A 19,366-nucleotide genomic window follows, 5' to 3' on the forward strand; every position below is an offset into this window, starting at 1 on the left:
ACCCTGTAAAATCTATCTGTATTTGTGTTGTACTATATTTTTACTTATGTTTTCTTTTTTATAACCCAGTGAAGTTTGTTATTTTTGTGTTAGTAAATAAATCAGTTATTTCCTTGACTAATTTCTTTCCCTGTTTTATGTATTATTAGAAAGTTAGCCCATTCTTTTCTCTTGGGTATTTATAAAATGTAACAGACCTTGGTTGCATGATAAATTTACATATCATCTGTTTGCACTAACTCAAGTCTATAAACTTTCCCTTCCAGAATAAAAGTTCTGGATCTTGGATTGTGTTGTTTTTATTTTGTACCCATAGGATTTGGCATAGTTCCTGGTACATATAGCTATTCAAGAAATATTTGTTGAATAAATTGAATTGAATTGAAATTCAAGGTGAAGTGTTTCAACTTGAAATTTTCCATGATCTTAGTTTTTAAATAAAAATAAAATAAAGTGTCTCCTGATTTATTAATATGGTGACTTCCAAGTATTGTAGAAAGATGATACTTGTGATCTTTTGCTATTTTTGATAATTCTAAACTCTTCATGTCTTTAACCTACCCTATTAACCTTCAAACAGCCCACTGATCATCAATGTCCATTAAGTAGGGCTTGAGGCTTTGGCCTGTGGTCATAGAATAGTAATTTTCTCTTTGTGGGAAGTGACATTTCTACACTAGGTGCAGGAGCTCTAATTTTTACTCTGATTTTGACCTCTGATCTCCATGCTCTAACCAAGAGAGAGAACCACTTGACTGAGTTAGTTGAGTTGAAATGCTATCTTCAGGCTCTGAAAATTGTCACTTCTGGCAGGCAAACTTTATTCATATTTTAAAATATTGCTCAAATATTACACCTCCTTATTTCAACTCTTCTTCTCCCACAGAATTAGATGCTTCCTCATCTGTGTTCCCATAACTCTTTACCCATTACATTAATAGCTAACGAAAGTGAACGTTGGTCGAATGCTTGCAGTACACTTTCTCATGCTTACTCTATGAGACAGATACTATTCTCACCCCCAGTTTTTCAGAAGAGGATACAGGCTTAGCAAGGATAACTTGCCTAAATCCACACTCCTCATAAGTGTCTATGCCAGGATTTGAAACAGGTTATTTGACCTTCAAGCTAAAGCTCTTAACTGCCCCATATCACTGCTCTCTAACAAATTGCCCTAAGGACAGGAAAAACAACATATGAAATTTTGTATTTCTATTACCTGATTCAGTTCCTGGAACTTAGCAGGAATTCAACAGCAATTTAGTAAATTGGAAAATGGAATATGGTTCTGGGAAGGCCAGCCTAGTAGGGCCTGTTTGGCTGCATACTTGCTCAGTTTCTGTAATCCACCGCCCTGGAATGGTTTGGATGTTTTAATCCCATCCAAACTAACCACATGTAGACATAGAACCTGTGCTTAATCAGAGATCAATTTCACCCATGTGAGCAAGGATTAATTTTAATTTTTCAAAAGATATTCTCCTGACATACACTGCTGGCAGGAGCAGACTAATGGAGTCACTCTAAGTCATTAAATACAGCCCAGCAAATTGTGTCACATGATCCAGATACCATGCATGGCAAGGTATCTTCACGTTCAGTGTACCTTATGTTTCTTATTCTCCATTTTTCGTGTTGTTGCCTGCATGAGAATCTCTGACACGCAAACAACATCAGTTATTTGCTCACTGAGGAATAGGTATAACCAAAAGGCAGCATTTTCCATCCTTGTTCCTCTTTCAGGGGCAAGATTAACACACATATACAATAAAACTACTGAGCTATTTTAATACTTTTCCTGTCATGCATTCAGGACCCTCTAAAGTTGTCATCAGCTACTGTTTCATTTAATTCTCTGGCCTTCAGGGTAATGTAAGAAAATTGAAGAGATTAGGAGCTATCTCTTTCCTGTTCAGTGCATTTGTGTTGCTGTAAATTGGCACCAACCTTCAATCTCACGGTCAGGGCTCTCCAGGGTCCTCCTACTGGTATGACAGCCCAGTCAGCATGATAAATGGTGCACACCCTCTGGCAGGACAGACAATGCTTCCCTCCCTAACTCCACAGTCTCCTTCCTGCACTAACTAAGAGGCAACATCTCGCCATCTTACGGCACCACGTGGTCGCCCCATTATGTGGATGTTCCTCAAGTTAATTGGAAGATACGGTTTCCCTGATTAATTACTTTATGTCCACTGGCAGTTCCACTGAGTGATAATGTAAAGATCCCAATGAATCCGATGATCCTAGTCAAAGGATTTGCAGTTTACAACCTTTCTGCATGTGTATTTATGAGAGGAAAGGAAACAGATAGCGCCACTCACACTTATACAAGCAGAGAGGGAAGAGAGAAATCATTACACATAGAGAAATATCCCCTTTAACATAGGAGCATATCATTTGTGCAAGGTCAGCCCATGAATTCATATTTATATACATATGTGCTTAATTAAAAAAATTCTAAATCATTGACCATGGCTATAAGGAATAAATGATTTGATCTTCCTCAGAGTCACTATTTTTCTACAAGAGCTGAAGTTCTGGGAAAAGGTTTTTGACTTTTTTTTTGGTAACATCTGTTGTAGAGACAGCAGTACTAATAAAAAGTTGAGTGATGCAATTTTCCCTGATGCCGTGTACTTTAACCCCTTAAACGAAAAAGGCCAGAACCTTCAGTAAATGAACTGCCTGGTTCTCTGTGCTTCCGCCCCTCCTTATTCCCACGGACAAAGCCTGGAGCTTCTCTGTGACGCTCTGACCATTCCTCTCCTGCCCTTCTTTCCCAGTGCCCCTCACGTGAGGGATATGTGGACAGCACATGCCATCACTGCCCTCCCCGCATCCAGCACGTTGTATCGCAAAGTTCTGGCCGCCACAGGGAATGAAGCTGTAGAATCCACTTGTCAGGACCCCTTGGGTGGCACATCCCAGATAATGCCCAATACCTGTGTTTATTCTGCTTAAACATGGTCTGAGCATGTTATTTTTTAGTAAAGATTTTAGTAAAAGTTTTTCAATGATTCTCTAATTACTAAAGAATAAACTCTTCAGTGTGGCATTTAAGACTCTCTACAACGTGAACTCAGTCTCCCTTCCTAGTCTTATAAACCTGTTATTTGCTCTTTCCTGACCCCCAGAACCATATCTTTAGCCACACAGGGGCATGAACTTGACCTGATCTTTCGGTTTTTCCCCTCCAAGTTTTTTCCTCCATTCCCACCTGCTGTGCCCTCCTCTCCTTCCCATGTACTCCTTCTTGACCTCTTGTCTCCCAGCTCCAAGCTTAATAATCTATGCTCTGCTCTGTTCAATGATGCTGCAGCCAGGGTCCACAAATCACCTTTCCCGGATGACTTTTCAGCTGGCTTCTGGTTAGGTTCTGCCAATGTGGGGCACAAGAGAGGATGAGAGGCAAGAAAAGGCAGGAAGTGGCTTCTTTCTTGTTTCCGTTTCCTGCCAGCATCACTCCAGCAACAGAAGACAGGGGAAGGACCAGCCTCCAGTGTCCAGCTGCCCAGATCTGCACCTTCGATGAAGCTGGAGTACCAGCTGCATGGGGACCTGTCTTGCAAGCTCCTATGCTCTGGTAACCCCATCTCTTCCTTTTTGCTTCTTTTTAATAAAAACATGTAAGAGTTGAAGACACTGTGAATAGGAGCCGTTCAGACACAGATAATAGAATCAATCCAGAACTATACAGGTTCCAGGTATGAGAAGAGATGATTGCTTTGGCCTTATACTGGGGAGTTTAGGACCAGGTAAGAGCGGATGATAGCGATGGTGGAGAATAGAAAATCCTAGATATGTATAGACTGTCCAAGAACTTGCACCAGCATCCACCAGCTCTGACACTGGATAACCCTATGGCTTTAGCTATCTAAAGTGTTTTCTCTCTCACTTCAGTCTGTGTTTTCAATTCTCCCATTTGTCACAGAGAAGAGTTGAGCTGGCGTTTTGGCCTAGAGTGCCCGCGTCCCCGTTTTATTATTTCCTAATGGAATAAATGCATCCCTTAACCAGTGCCAGACTGAGCCATCTTGGAGCCTGAGTCGGAAAAAAAAAAAAAAAAAAAGTCAGTGCTACTGATGCTTCTTTATTTAAAATTCTGATATTTTGCTCATCCTGGATTTTTTGCATTAATTTTTATTTTTAAAAATATTACACTATACTATTACTTATCTTGATTACTGAGCTTTTTGGCATCCCTTCAGTGTTGGCTCATTCACCTGACCCTAGCCCAGGCCCTGCCCCTAACATTAAGACCAAAATTGCCTTGGGCTGAAGGTTTTCGGATTTGAATTTTATTTCTCACCCTTTTATGTTTCTAGTTAATTTTAATATTTACTTCCTGGCATTTATAACAGGATGCAGCTTCTTTCTCATTGGACTTTTGCTGATTTTCAGGAATTGTGTTAGGTGCCTGATAGAACCTTCAGACTTCTTGGATCATGCATCTCCTGAAAGTGCTTCCAGAGGGTCTATTTGAGAGCAACAGTCTCCAACAGCACACCCTCTTCTCCCGTATCTGGCATTGCTGTAAGAAGAAGCCTGAGGACAGAGGAGGAAGTTGACTCTTGGGGGAGTGCAGCTTGGAAGGAGGGTGGCCATAAATATTCCGAGTACCTGAACTATCTTTCTCTTCCCCTGATTTGGGAACTGGTGATTGTTTCTTGCCTGAAAATTGCCAAGCTAGTGAAACAGTAGAGCCCCTAATGATTCTAGAACACGGAAAGAGTCTGGAGAGAGATGGTGGAGCCACGAGAGGGCTACCAGTGGGGCAGCTCGCATAGCAAAGTGCATTTCCAGTGGGTCAACCTGCAGTGCTAAGCTTTCTGGTTGGTATGAATTCTAACCCCCCACACCCCAGTGGGCTGCCTGCTGAGCAAGGGAATCCCAGCAGCAGAAGGGTACAAGATGGGCCACTTGTGGACTTGTGAGGGACATGAGGAAGCTCTGAAGTTGCAAACCCACATCAGGGGACTATGCAGTGGGAGGTCTGCAGGGGTCCTTCCAAGAATGAGTCAGTGATCCTCAGGGTTGACCCAGAAATTGAACACCTTTTAAACAGAGGAAACTCTGGCTGATCAGGGAGGGAGAGAGAGAACCAATGGCAACCAAAACAAGGAGCAGCCTTGCTGAAGACAGTCAAAGAAGAGACCTGGTTCAGAGTTGCAGGCTCAGTAAGAGGGAGGAGGGGTGTGTAAGAGAAACCCCCTCATCTGCCTGGGTCTGGGAGACTCCTGTCCTGCCTGCCCTTGCTAGAGGAAAGGGCATGGCATGAATCAAGCGTGAGATGTAGGTTGTAAGAAGAGGCCTAAATCTTGAAGAACCAGCATAGGATTATTCTAACACCCAGAAGAGGTGAAGAGTTTATGGAACTGAACTGAAATTTCATTAAGAGAACTGATAACGCAGCAGGGGAGGAGGCTGAAGGGAGCAGAACTGGATGTTAGTTATTGGGAAAAATAAGCCCATTTTATATCTGTATCCCAAGGAGTAGAGGCCCCCAACCCTCCAGTCACATGCATCCTCATTGGAGGGTCAGAACAGAGATTCCCTGGTCTCTCTATTCCCAGTTGCACTAGGACAGTGCACTGTGTGAAAGGCAGGTGTAGTGAACTAGGATGTGCCCTGATGACGGGGTGGGAAGAGCTTGGCTAGACTTCTTTCTCTTCCTCATACGAGATTAGTGACCTATAACATGTGTATATTTTTCTTTCCTCGCTACTGGACTGGATCTTCTATTTTGATTTTAATTTTCAGTAGTCCTGATATCTGATTATTTACATACTTCTTTTTTATTGTAAGGTAAAAAAGGAAGGACATTGTAAAGGTGTTATAAGATGTTGAAAGATAATTTGCCCTAAGTTATGGCAAATCCTTTATAAAATGGAGCAGGTTATGAACACACATGCCAGCAACAACAATAGCAACAACAAAGACAAAATTCTATCCTTGTGCTTTTTTACAAGTCACCTAAATTCTTTGCACTCCAGTTTTCTCAGCTGTCAAAAGTGGGTTTTAATTATATATGGAGTTCTCAGATTGCTAAGAGGGTTAAGGAAGATGAAGGGAAAAGTTTTAAAAAACTGTCAAATGCTATTCAAACACAACATATTATTATTCTTATAATAAGTATTTGTTGAGTCATATTGCAGAGGGATCAAGAGATGGAGTTAATAAGAACAGAAATCATGTGATAGCGCCATGATGCAGGCACAGCGGTAAACACTAAAGTTGGAGAAATCATTTTCGCTTAATGTTCTGGAAAGCAGATCACAGCTAATACCACCAAAGATACTTTGAGTGGGCAGAGATCTTTGAGGTCATCGGGCCAACTTCTCAAATGGTGTTCCGCAAAACCTACTTTCAAGAAGTGTTACCTTGGGGGCTGGTGAAGTGGGAAGAGTGAGGCCAAGTGCACAGGATCCAGTCCCCAGCTTTACTGCCAGAGCAGCCTTAATTAGTGCAAATCATTGGGCAGAAGTCCTGGTAAGATTTCTTTTGAAATAATGTCCAGCTGCTGCACTTTATGCCAAAGTTCAGAGGATGCTGAGGTTTGCCCAAGGCCATGAACTTAACCAGGGGAAGGTCAGACCTTGAGCCAGTTCTCTGGCCAATTGCCCACTCTTCACATTCTACTACACCACTTTCCTGGGCTCAGATTTGGAGCTCTTGGTTGCCATCCAACATTTGGCCAGGGAAGCTAGACACTTGGCTGGGCTCCCTTGTGCTTTGGTAAAAACAGAACATTTTAAGAGGAAGCAGCTTATCGTTTTAACAGAACATGGATACAAAAGACAAGTATTCAGAGTAGCACCTAGTGGGAGGACTGTCTTGGGAATCTGGGTTCACAAGTGTAATTACAACAATTTCATGCACAGAAGGGATTTTCTAGGGACTCAGTTCTAGCTGGCTACCACTCACAACCAAGACAAATTAGATTTGCCAAAATTAATAGAATGTAGCATAATTATTTGATTCAGACACGTTAGTTGCCAAATATTTCTTTAGGGTCTTGGACTAACATAGAAGTAGAGAGGCTTGTAGAGAGAGGGACATACGTAAGAAAAAAATGGCCAAGAAGTGGCCCCTGTGCATGAGACGAGTAAGAGGCATTCAAGAGTTATGTCCAGGAAATACATTTTCTTATTGTTAAACCCACTCAACTTGCTACACGAGTAGGATCCCTTTTCTAATGTGCATTCAAAATGATCTTCCAATGAGGCAAGTCTGAAACTGTGATTATCAAACCTAACACATTCCGTGGGTTCTTCTGTTTCCTTTTGAGATACCGTCAAAATATTGCATTCAGATCACAAGGATCCGAGATCTGGCCCCAGACCACCTTCAAGGAATCATCTGGTGCCCAACCTTTGCTCTGACCTCGTGGTACAAACTGAGCCCCATGTTCAGAGTGGGGAGTACGCCATGGTCTCCCTCCTGGGGCCTTACACACACTGATTCATTGGCCTGGAAATTTTCCCTCTCTTCATCATGCAATTCCACTCATTCTCCAGGTCTCGGACAATCATCACTTCCTTGGAGAAGACTTCCATGAGCTCTAGTCCAGGTCATGTCTTTCGTGTTCTCCCCATCACCCCTTGCACATCTGTTCTCAAGACATCCATATTTTGTTGTGGCAACTTGTGTGACTGGAAAATTAATTGCCATTTATAACCATGGATACAAAGCTGTTGAGATGCCTAGGGGCTATATTTTAGGAAGTGGGATTTCTAACTTTTCAACTTTGAGCTCATTTATTTATACCTCAACAATTTTTATTGAGTGTCTACTAGATACTAGGCACTGTTCTCAGATCTGTGTTTGGACGTTAGGGGAGGGAGCTTTGCTCATAATCTGATAATTAGGTAGCAATCTGGAGGAAGCAGGGAACAAGTCACATATGTATCTAGGGAAGGGTGATCTAGTCAGAGGGAATAGAAGACGCAAAGACCCTGGGGGGGTATGTTTGTTGTTTCTGGGGAAACTTCTGGAAGCTATTGTGGAGGATGGACAGGATAAGAATAGTAGAGATGAGGTCAGCAAAGAAGTGACAGTTGTGAGCAGGTAGTGCCTGAGGGCTTTTATGCTGAGTGAGATGGGAAAGTGTTTGGAGGGTTTAGAGCAGACTGGGTCTTGATCTGAGTCATATTTTTTCTAATTTTTATTCTTTTAGTGAGGAAGGTTGGCCATGAGCTAACGTCTGTGCTAATCTTCCTCTATTATGTGAGATACCATCACAGCATGGCTTGACAAGCAGTGTGTAGATCTGCACCTGGGATCCAAACCCACGAACCCCGGGCCGCGGAAGCGGCGTGAGCAAAGTTAACCACTACCCCACCAGGCCTGGCCCTGGTTTGTGTTTTAAAAGGATCTCTGTGGGTGCTGTGTGAAGACAAGGCTCTAAGAGGCAAGGGGGAGACCAATTAGGAGGCTGTTGCAATAATCAAGTGAGAGGTGATGTCAATTTGGAGGTGGCGGGAAGTGGTCAAATTCCAGATGAATTCGGAAGATAGAGTTGTTAGGTGATGGAGATGCATTTCTCCATCTCTCAAAACTTCCGTTAAGTCTCACTCACTCACTAAAGCAGTGCTATGAGTGGTGAGCGTGTTTGTGTGTGCGTGCATGTGCCTGCATGTGCGTGTGTGTGTGTGTGCATGTAAATTAAGGAATAGGGCTGAGTCTCACATCTAGCGAAATCGTGATACAGGACAGAACTAACATATACCAGACGGAGAAAATTCTCCTAAACTGAACTATTTCAGTGCAAAGAGACGCTTGGAGTCAGACATAGATTAAAAATGTCAGTTCCTTGGGAATTCCCATTCTCAAGGGGAGGACACTGGACTTTCCAAAATACAGAGAATGGGATTCGGCAAATCCTTAAACGGCAGAATGACCCCAACCAAATCTAGGTTAGCCTACTTTCATTTCCACCTTGCCCACTAGGCTGTGAGCTTCATAAGGACTGGAATTCGGTTGTGATTCTATTATTTCTCAGTGTGCATATCACTGCCACACAGTAGATGCTTAACAAATATTCCTGGATAGGGAAAATGGATAGTTTCCATGTTCAAGAGAGACTAATGTTATTCCACTGTCCCTGTTCATGATAAAAGTCCAGAGTTGGGAAGAACTAAAACTCAAGAACCTTGATACTTCCTTAAAAACTATAAATCAGATCTCAGCAGGCCAAATGTAGAAGTCAGTATCCAGGTGAGTATTTTTTCATCAGCAGGAGCAGCAGCAGCAACAGGCGCATGAAACATTTACTTTGTGTACATTATGTGAGCGGCATCTATGGGGAAGAGGAATGCAAACAGATCGACGGAAAGTTCAACAGGTGGTGGGGAGAACCCCAGACCATGTCACAGCAAGACCTGGGGGGCAGTTCCTCGTTCTTCCTCTTACTAGCTGGGTGCACTTGAGAAAGTATTTTATTCTCCAAATCGAAACACTGAAGGGCAGTGATTATAAAAATTGGGGATACTGGAACGTTACTTTATGAAAACTCTGAATTAAGTGAGATCACGTTTATAAATACGCTTTAAAAACCATAAAGCACAGGGCCTGGCCCCGTGGCCGAGTGGTTAAGCTCGCGCGCTCCGCTGCAGGCGGCCCAGTGTTTCATTGGTTCGAATCCTGGGCGCGGACATGGCACTGCCCATCAGACCACGCTGAGGCAGCGTCCCACATACCACAACTAGAAGGACCCACAACGAAGAATATACAACTATGTACCGGGGGGGGGCTTTGGGGAGAAAAAGGAAAAAATAAAATCTTAAAAAAAAAAGAAACTGTAAAGCACAGTGCATATGTACATTGTAATTGAGCTTACAACATCTTTAGTGAAGAAGCAGAGAATAATAGAATGGATTCGATTGTGCTAAGTGCTATTTTCTGTCCTGGGCAGACTAACTAAACTGGTCCATGTCATCGTGCGTCTGTGTTCTTCAGCACATTATAGCTACAGGTAGGTGCCAGGCAGCACCAGAAAATCCGCCGTTCTTCTTAGCTCTCCATTTGCTCCCTTCTGGACTTAGGGCATATTATGGAATTACTGTAAGCCAACAAGTCTCCATCTGCAAATGAGGGATAAAATTTGCCAGCTGTCTCCTAACCTCCCTGGGAGGAACTGGGGTTTAATAAGATAATGAACATTATTCTCTCCATATGCACTCTACACCCTTGGCTCCTATGGTCTTCAAAAGACTCTCCATAGGCATAAATACAGATTTTCTAAAATCAAATTCAGACGGTCAGGAGGCAAGCCTCAGAGACCCATGCCAATGACTATTTATCACAAATTAATATTAATATCCATCAGTTAATGTTTTCTATTAGTGATCGCACGATTAATCAAGAACAACATGTCACAAAGCAGAGCCAGCTGTAGGTGGTTAATTGGGATGTAGGTGGCTTGCTTTCAGTGGCCACCACATCACCTGTGCTTTCAAAGCTTCTCATGTTTTTTGTTGTTTCTTTTTCTGGCCTTCAAATCCAATGACTGGATCCACATAAAGGTATTGGGAAAGCAGAGCAATATTTTCAGGCACAGAGAGGAGTTGCATTGTGATGGAGGATTGCAGGAAGGGGACAATGCTTAAAATGAAATCAACTAGCAGTTAATGAATAATGAAAAGAATAATAGTAACAATACCAGCCCTCGCTTATTGAATGCCAAATGTATAAGGCACAGTGAAGGACAAAGACTCTCAGAAATACCCCATGATTTCAGAAGCTGATATTTTCCTTGGGTTGACCAAGAATAAGTCTATGAAAATGAAATGACAACACTACAAATAACAACACAAAATTCAAACAACAGCAGAAGGAATTTCATAAGGGTAAGTGCAGACTCCTGGCTCAGATCGACTGGGATGAATTACAGTTCTGCCACCTATCAGCCTTGTGATCTTAGCCAAGTCATTGAGCTCCTGTGTGCTGTAGTTTTCTCATCCGTAAAATGGAGGGAACAATAATTCCTATCACATAGGGCTGCTATGAGGATTTTATGAAATAACACAGGCCAACTAGTTAAAACTGTTCCTGTGCACATAATAATAATAATAATAATAATAATTATGATGGATTATTAATTGCAAAACCTATTGTGGAGATACTAAGAACAATGGCAGTTCAAAAGAGGGAGTCAACACCATCTCATGGAGAAAAGAGACTCTGAACTGGATGTGACCCATGAATGACCCTCAGAAAGGTGCAGAACAATCCAGGTGGAACCATGGGGTATGACGTGAGTAGCAGGATAGATGCAGAGTAAAACACCTGGAGAAACCAGACCCAAAGGGCCTGGAGTGTCAGACGTTAGTGCCTTAGGAAAATGAACCTGACAATGACACGTAGGAGGACTGGAACGAGGAGAGATTGGTGGTGGCGAGCAAAGTTAAGGAGAGAAATTTTAGGCATTAATGAGAAAGAAATTTGGGGTCCCCTGGAACCCCTCAAATCTGCTTACGTATAATGTGGTCCTTTCCGTGGATTCTCTTGCCATCCTAAGAGCTAAATGTGAAGGGAAATGTTAATGAGCTCCCCAGAATGCAGAGCTAATGGTGTGCCGAATCATAGGTAGAATTACTTAGTGGAAGAGCTGGGAGAATTTCTAAGAGAGAGGTTGCTGAACTGGTGCACGCGCTTGATGATAGTAAAACGAGACATGCGTTACTTAAAATCAGGTGTGTCCTTCGTCAACCACGGAGCTTTTCCTGCATGTTAAATTAGACATTTGCAGCTTGTCAGGACTTGCCGCTATCTTCTGAATATTCAGCCATCAACCTTTAGGGTAGAATTAGTAGCACTTTAATTTCCTGATAACACCTAAATTAAGGTAAGAGTTCTAAATACTTTATTAATAATGTACACTCTAATTAATAGAAATTGCTTTTCCGGCATGTATTATTAAAGGATGTGTTCCAACATGCCTTTTAATGTTTTCTAATTTACTTGCTTAGAAAACTGGTTGCTGTTTCCACATCTTACCGGAACCCGCTCTTGACCAACTCTGTGCAATATATGGAGGTGAACTCTCCACTCCAGATTTGAGAAGAAAGTCTTTCTCGGTTCTCTGTCTCTCTGCTGAAGTGATTTTTTTTGTTGAAATAAGTTCTTTCAGAGATATGCTTGAAGTCAAACACTTTGGGCATAAAATTTTACTCTCCAAATGACTAATTCTTTATAGCTTTGGCTTGTGACTCTATATTTCCAGAAGGAAAATTGGAACTCTCGGTCTCAAATTTGAATTTTCATTTCCTTTAATTAATAGGATGCCTACCGCTTTTTGTTTTCCCAGGTGGGAAGTCTTAGATTTCAACATTCCTGATGCAGCTCTTTTTTTTTTTTTTTCTGATGTGGAATTCGCTTCAGTTTTAACCTAGTGGGAAGGTAAACTGAGGAAGTGGGTGACACTTACCTTCAGAGAGACCCTGCAGTGGCTTAAATGCACGAGCTCTGCCTCCAGTCTTCTGAGTTCAGATTCAGATCTTGAAACTTCTGCAATGTAGGGCAGTGACCAAAGTCCTTAGCCTCTGTCTCTTCATTTCTTTATCTGGAAAATAGAGATGGCCGTGCCAGGTCACAAGGTTACCTCAAGAACTGAAAGAGTCGATATCTGTGGAGAACTATGATCAATGTTTAACACAAAGTAAGTACTCAACAGACGCTATCAACTCTTACTTCTCCGGGGTTCCTTTTCCTAGCTCCACCCTTAGCTCAGAGGACCTGTGTCCTGATGCTCACATCAAGTCTGGGTAGGAGTTCTTGATCATTTTCCAATTAACTTTCTACCTCATACACACCAAATATGTGTGCAAAAGCTGCCGGGCCGTCACAAACTGGTGGTATAGGGCTTGGGTTTCTGAGAGAGTTGGGCAAGAATCGAGCCATGAGGAGCCCTCCAGGGCTTTCTGTCCTACAAGGGTGAGAGATGAGAGACCATACTGAACCAACTTCTGGTCCTTAACAGGGAATCTAGCTTTCGAAAGAAATGAACCCCAATCTATGGAGAGTCTGTACTGTCATAGACTCCACAGATCTCACTTTGGTCCCTAAAATATGGCTCCTTGATGCCTCTTCTTTCCTGTCCTACATCCGGACATCCAGCAGATTCCAGCTCTGGTCCCTACCTTGTCCCTCTTGTCCAGTGAAGGGTGGGGTGCTGTAAGAGAGATTAGATTTGGAGCCTATTGTTATTCTTTCTCAATTAATTAGCAGAAGCCTTCTTCTTTTTCCTTTTCTCTTTTTTTCCCCAGAAGAATATTTTGAATTCCAAGGCCAAGGCTTGGCAGTAGCTGCCTGGTATCATGGGACTGAAGATGGATTTCTCTCAGGGGACCTGCGGAGGCCATCAGTGTAATTTATTTCTGTCTCAATGCTCCGTAATGGATGTGACCTTGTGTCTCACAAGGCTCTCCTAACACCGTGGCCCTGGATATGAAGAGTTAAGCAGCCCACTCCTCTGGAGAGAGATGTAGATACCTTGACATTCAGAGGCACAGTTCCCAACCTAATCCTTTCTAAATCAGATTAGTCCATCCCATTGCTGACAGTTCACTGACGAGTGCATTCCTCAAAGAGAATCTCATCTGAGATGCAGAGCACTCGCCACAGTTTTATAGTATCAGAGTAGTAATTCATGCCCTGAGTAATAAAGAAACTCATTAAATGTAGAATCCAGCTCTTGCTTTGTACTAAGACCTCCCAGCAGTTTAACTTATGCATAATGAGTCTAAATACTTTAAGGGATAATATGAAAATTATCTACTACTCTTTCATATCTAAAATCGTGCATTTGTTTCCCTTCACTATGTTGCTAACATAACTAGGAAACAATATATTACCCTAATTACATGTTATTTATTAGAAAGGAAGCAAATAAGTCATTTGGAGACAAATCCCTGAAGTTATTCATGGAACCGCTTTAGATGACAAAGATAGAGTAAAGCCAGTAGGCTTTCATTATATTTATTACACACTCTTTGTGCTAATGAACAATCACAGGCTTCACTGAAATAACCATCTCAGCTCCAACTTGTACGGAATGCTATATGGGCCATATTTATCAAGAGCAAGTCAGGGCTTCGCTTGTCCTTTGTGTTGTTGCTTTTCACTGAAGGCAGAGGGTGGAAGACAAACGAAAGTAGCTTGGGGGATTTTAATGAACACAATAGAAACTAGTTAGCAGATTAAAAACAAAGTCTTCATGCAAACTTCAGCAGCAGCTACTCATAAAAGAAAATGGTCACTTACTATCCCTTATGAGTCCTGAGTAGGGTCATTCCCTACCTCGAGGAAACAGGAATACATGCACACAAATACATATACCTAAAATTTGGATTTTCTTTTCTTTCTTCCTTTTTTTTTGGGGGGGGTGGTGAGGAAGATTGGCCCTGAGCTAACAACTACACCAAATCTTCCTCTATTTGATATGTGGGATGCCACCACAGCATGGCTTGATGAGCAGTGTGTAGGTCCACACCCAGGATCCAAACCCTCGAACGCTGGGCTGCTGAAGCAGAGCACACAAATTTAACCACTACACTACCGGGCCAACCCCTGGAAATTTTTGATGAAAAAATTTCTATGATTCCACTAAGATACTTTAAATATTTATTTGCTTATTCTATCAATTGGGGCAAAAACTAATACGGCTGGAAAACAAAAAATATTTTATAGTGGAAAACAAAAATGTATTTTAGAAAATTCAATCTGAAAGAAGATGAGGATTCTCTTTTAGCTCAACTTTCAAAAATGATATGAACAAGTGAAGCAGATTTCCTGTACATGTCCCATATTTTTATCGTGGCCCCTGCTGCCTCTTTGGGAGAAGAAACTCTTCAACACGAAGGCAAATGGTGAACCATTTTGTCCACGTGTATTTTCAAGCCAGCTGTCCAAAGTTATGGTAGCTGCAAGAGGAATAACATTTTTCGTTCCCTTCCTTTGGAATAATTGAGCCAATATGTTAGCACTTAGAAATGTTGCCTCATGGATAGTACCAGACAGAACTGTATTTGAGAATTAAACCACAGATAACAAAAGAGCGCAGGAAAATCGAGGAGGGAAGGAAGCCAAGAAAGTCAGCTGGGACCATCTCTTCTTTTGAATTAGCAGTTACCCTTCAGTTGCTTTTTATTCAAACATTTGTCTAGTTCCTCTTCAGAGATGTTCAGTGCGCTCTCTCCTGCACAGGAATATACAGCAGGATTTCCCATCCGAGATCAGACCGTTGGTGCATGTAGCCGGTATGCTAACATTGGCAACCTTCCAGGAATGAGGCATCAGCAAGGCAAATCAACAACGAAGCATGTTTCCAATTACGCTAGGCTGTGAGCAGGGTTACATTAGACGGTGGTGCAGGCAGAGTGGGGCGGGAAGGAGACAAGGGCGGGTGATGAAGTGTTTAGGGCTAGGCACAAAATTCTGCTGCTGAAGAACTGACTTACCATTGCTCCTCTAAATCCCCTCTAAGCTTTTCACAGAGATCAAATAAAGTCAGTTTCTTAAATATATATTTTGGAAAACCTGTCTCTGAGTTGTGAGCAGTGAAAGGGAGCACATCCAAGTTAGTTCTGTAAATCCTGTTGGAAGGGTAAATCCTGCTAAACCTTTTCCATGTTTCTCCTCTCTGGTCCCTGGGCCACATGTCCTAGAGTCTTGTCGGGTGAGCAGTATGGAATTAAGGCGACCACGCCACCTAGTTTGCTTAAAAGTCCTGTTCACACCTGTTGTCCTGGAGTAATTTTTAATAACAACACCTTTTATTCTCAAAAGTGTCCCAGTTTGGACAATAAATCCTATGGTCACCCTAGCTATAATCTAGAACTCAGCTTTGAGTGCACAAGGGAACTTCCTAATCATGTTTTAGGGTCCTAAAAATATCTATGTCTACCCTGAGACTGTTAGGGAGTATTTTAAATAAACCTCCCAAGTTTGATCTGTTCTGATGAAATGCCTTTTGGGAGAAAATTCTAAGAATGCAACTTTAAGGAGATTAGGAACCTGCTACCTTTCAGAGTAACCAGGCCAAAATCAGAAGACTGGTCCATGTGTGATATATTTGCAGAAATAACTTAATCTTGATTGCTTTCCCTTTGCTTTATTATCTTTTTAACTTTTGAGCAATATCACTCGAGGTCACAGGTCCATGATGGAGCGAATGGATGCAACTCCTGCTGTGTCCCTCGCTTGTCCTGGAGGTACATCCAAAGGGTGTTGGTCCTTAAAGCTAGCGCAGGGTGAGCGATCCACCAGCAGAGGACCCCAGAATTCTGGGCTTGCTGAAGGGTCCTATTTGCTTTAAGTCTGGTGTGAGGGTGGGAGGCTGGAGGGAAATGCATGTAGGCCTGTATCTACTCCTCCTCATATCCATATTCTAGGTGATTGCTTTCTTCTTGAGCCAAAATTAGATTACCTGGTTATTTCTGAATTTCATTTCTTGTCATGCCATCAAGCCTAATTGGGATTTCAAAGCCATAGGATGGTCACGTAAGAGAAACTCTAAATTTTGGTCTATGGAAAATAATTTCTGGCAGATTTTAATTGAGATAAATTCATCAGATTTAGGGCCAGAGTCTCATGATCAAATGCCTATGAGGGTCAAGCAGATAATATAAAACAAGAGAAAAAGGCTAAGTTAAACATATAGTCCTTTGGTCTTTTTTTTCCACTTCTAATCCTTTCTTTAATAGATATAAAGATAGGTAAAACATTTACTTACAGTTTAGGTCTATTTTTAGAAAATACAACTCATAATAAGTGAAGTTAACGTGGGATTCCTGGTTCAGGGAGAAGAAAGGATGTGGTAGGAACTCTGGAGAAATGGAGACTATGTGACCCATCAAAAAAGGGGCAGCCAGACTCCACTTCAGCCATGAGTTAACCTGTGGAGATGGGGTCCCTTATGATGGAACTTCTAATTTTTTCTAGGGGAAATAAAAGTCTGTACTTCCATGTGAAATCGCCTCTATACCAATGGGACTATTGTTACCTTCTCCACTCCTCAGGATCTCTTCAAGACCACCATTCATCCGTCTTCCATTACCATCTCTCCCCTCCAAATGTATTTCTTTGAAGCACAAACCAGAAGACTATCTTATTCTTTCCTCTGTTATCCCCCTGGTCACTGCCTTCATTCACTGAAGGAAGACATTGGGCCATGGCCTAGTGTCTAACTCACTATCATGCTCATGCAGCATTTTGGAAAGTCAAACACTGATGTAGACAGTCCATCCAACACGCTAGTCTCTTAGTTTCTTAGCCTAATCAACTTGCATGATATTTCTTCCACTTCACCTTAATCACCCACTGCCATGGCCATTCCCTATCCCTTGTCAATTCCACTACCTTTAATTTCAAATGTCATACTCTGGCTAACACTTCCTATTTTTCAGTATATTCCCTCTAATAATCAGCTTCCAGTTCTTCAGGGTTATCAGGGCTACCAATCTATTGATACAAGTACTTACTAAGCTTTAACATAATGATCCATCTCAATGACCCTGTTGCATACACACTCATCTCCCTGATCCATTCACTCTATCATAGCCTCCTGGTTAAAAAAAAGTAATCAACTCTGCAAAATCCAATTTTACACCTACTTTGCACCTGAACCAAGCAGCTCAGTGTGGCTGAAGAAAAACACACCATCACACAGAATGGTCTCATTTGAAATTTTTGACTTTAAACCTTAAGTGTATTCTTAGTGTTATAATCACTCTGTCAATTCACTCCCACTATCCCAGAAAAACAGTTTGCATCTTCTCCTTTCTCCTCAAACCTGCAACATCTCCATCTCCTTCTTTAGCCTCAGATATTGATCTTGATTTTCATCTTACTGAGTAAATATAATCAATAGGAAAGAGTTTCCACATTCTCCACCAAAAATCTATCAAGTCCCTCGCATCTGTACCTCTGCACTATTGCTTTCCCTCTTACAACAGACGAGCTGTGATTGCTCCTACTTAATACTCTGGATTCTGTCCTCTCTCCTCTATTTGAGGACAATCCCCTACAATTTAACCTTTCCATTTTGCTATCTCCTTTTCTACTGGATCACTCCTCTGAACATATACACGCGCTGTAACATATCTCACCTTACTTAGCTCCCTTTTCTTTGTCCCAATATATCCCTACAGTGACTGGCCTATTTCTCTGCTCCTTTCATATGACAAACTCCTGAAAATGTTATCCATATTATACTGGCTTTTCTCCATCTTCTTATCTCCCATTCTATTTGAACCCAGTTCATTCAGGCTTTCTTCAAGATATATTTATGAGACAAATCCAGCCTTACGACCCACAGTCACATCTTCTGACTTGGAGGGCATGAGATATTACACCTATGCGGTATTTTGTAAATACTATATTCCTAATCCCATGTGAGTCTAACATTACCCCGTGAGGTAAACAGGGGAGTAGTTAATCTTTCCTTTATGAAGATGAGAAAAATGAGATTTGGGAAGATTGAGTAATTTCTTCAGACTTACATAGGTGGCAAGTGGTGGCTGCAATGCCAGGAATCAGAGCTCTCCAGTGCCTTCCAAAGATGGAATAAAGAAAGCATAGACTCATCATTGTAATTGAGGTTCACAATATCCAAATATTCTAAACTGAAAAGGTCCTTGAAAATTATTTATTTCAATGGAATCCTAGAGAGGCTAATTGACCGGCCTAAGGCTCATAGTTATTTAGTGGTAAAACCTGGGTTCAGGTTTCCTGACTCCTGGCTAATGCTCTGTCTCAGACACCCTGTCTAAGATTTGAAAAATCACTACTAGCTGAAGCAAACAGTGGGTAAGCTGTTGATAGGGTGCATATGAAGAGAACAACTGTTGAAAATACCAGTAGCAGCTGCAATAACAAGACAGCAACAATAGCAATCACCAAATGCCAGTGTTCTCAAAGCAAGTCCAAGAACTTCTTGCGTCAGTGTATTACCTGCTGTGCTTAATAGAAATGCTAATTTATGGTCTCACCCGAATTGTTCGGTATCAGGTTCTCAGGACCTAAGTTCCAAGAATTCACATTTTAAACAACTTCATCAGGTGATTCTTAAATACCCTTAGTCTTGAGGACCATTGTATGAAAAAGAGTAGACAGACATTCAGCGCAAATTTCAATATGTAATTTCATCTTTAAAAGGAAACTGTCATGTGCTTCAACTTTTCATTAATGAAACAAAAAAAGGCGAAAGAAATCGAGCTCCTTCTCACCATAAGCTCTCAGCATCCCATTCACTTTCATCTTCTTTCACACTTGAACATGGCTTTAGTGCTAGGTACTGTAGTGGTACCAACTTCAAAACAAGCCGTCCTGTGTGAATGCAGTTGTGGGTATGAGGAGCGTGACT

Source organism: Equus caballus, chromosome 23 (genome assembly GCF_041296265.1).
Source record: "Equus caballus isolate H_3958 breed thoroughbred chromosome 23, TB-T2T, whole genome shotgun sequence".
Lineage (NCBI taxonomy): Eukaryota > Metazoa > Chordata > Mammalia > Perissodactyla > Equidae > Equus > Equus caballus.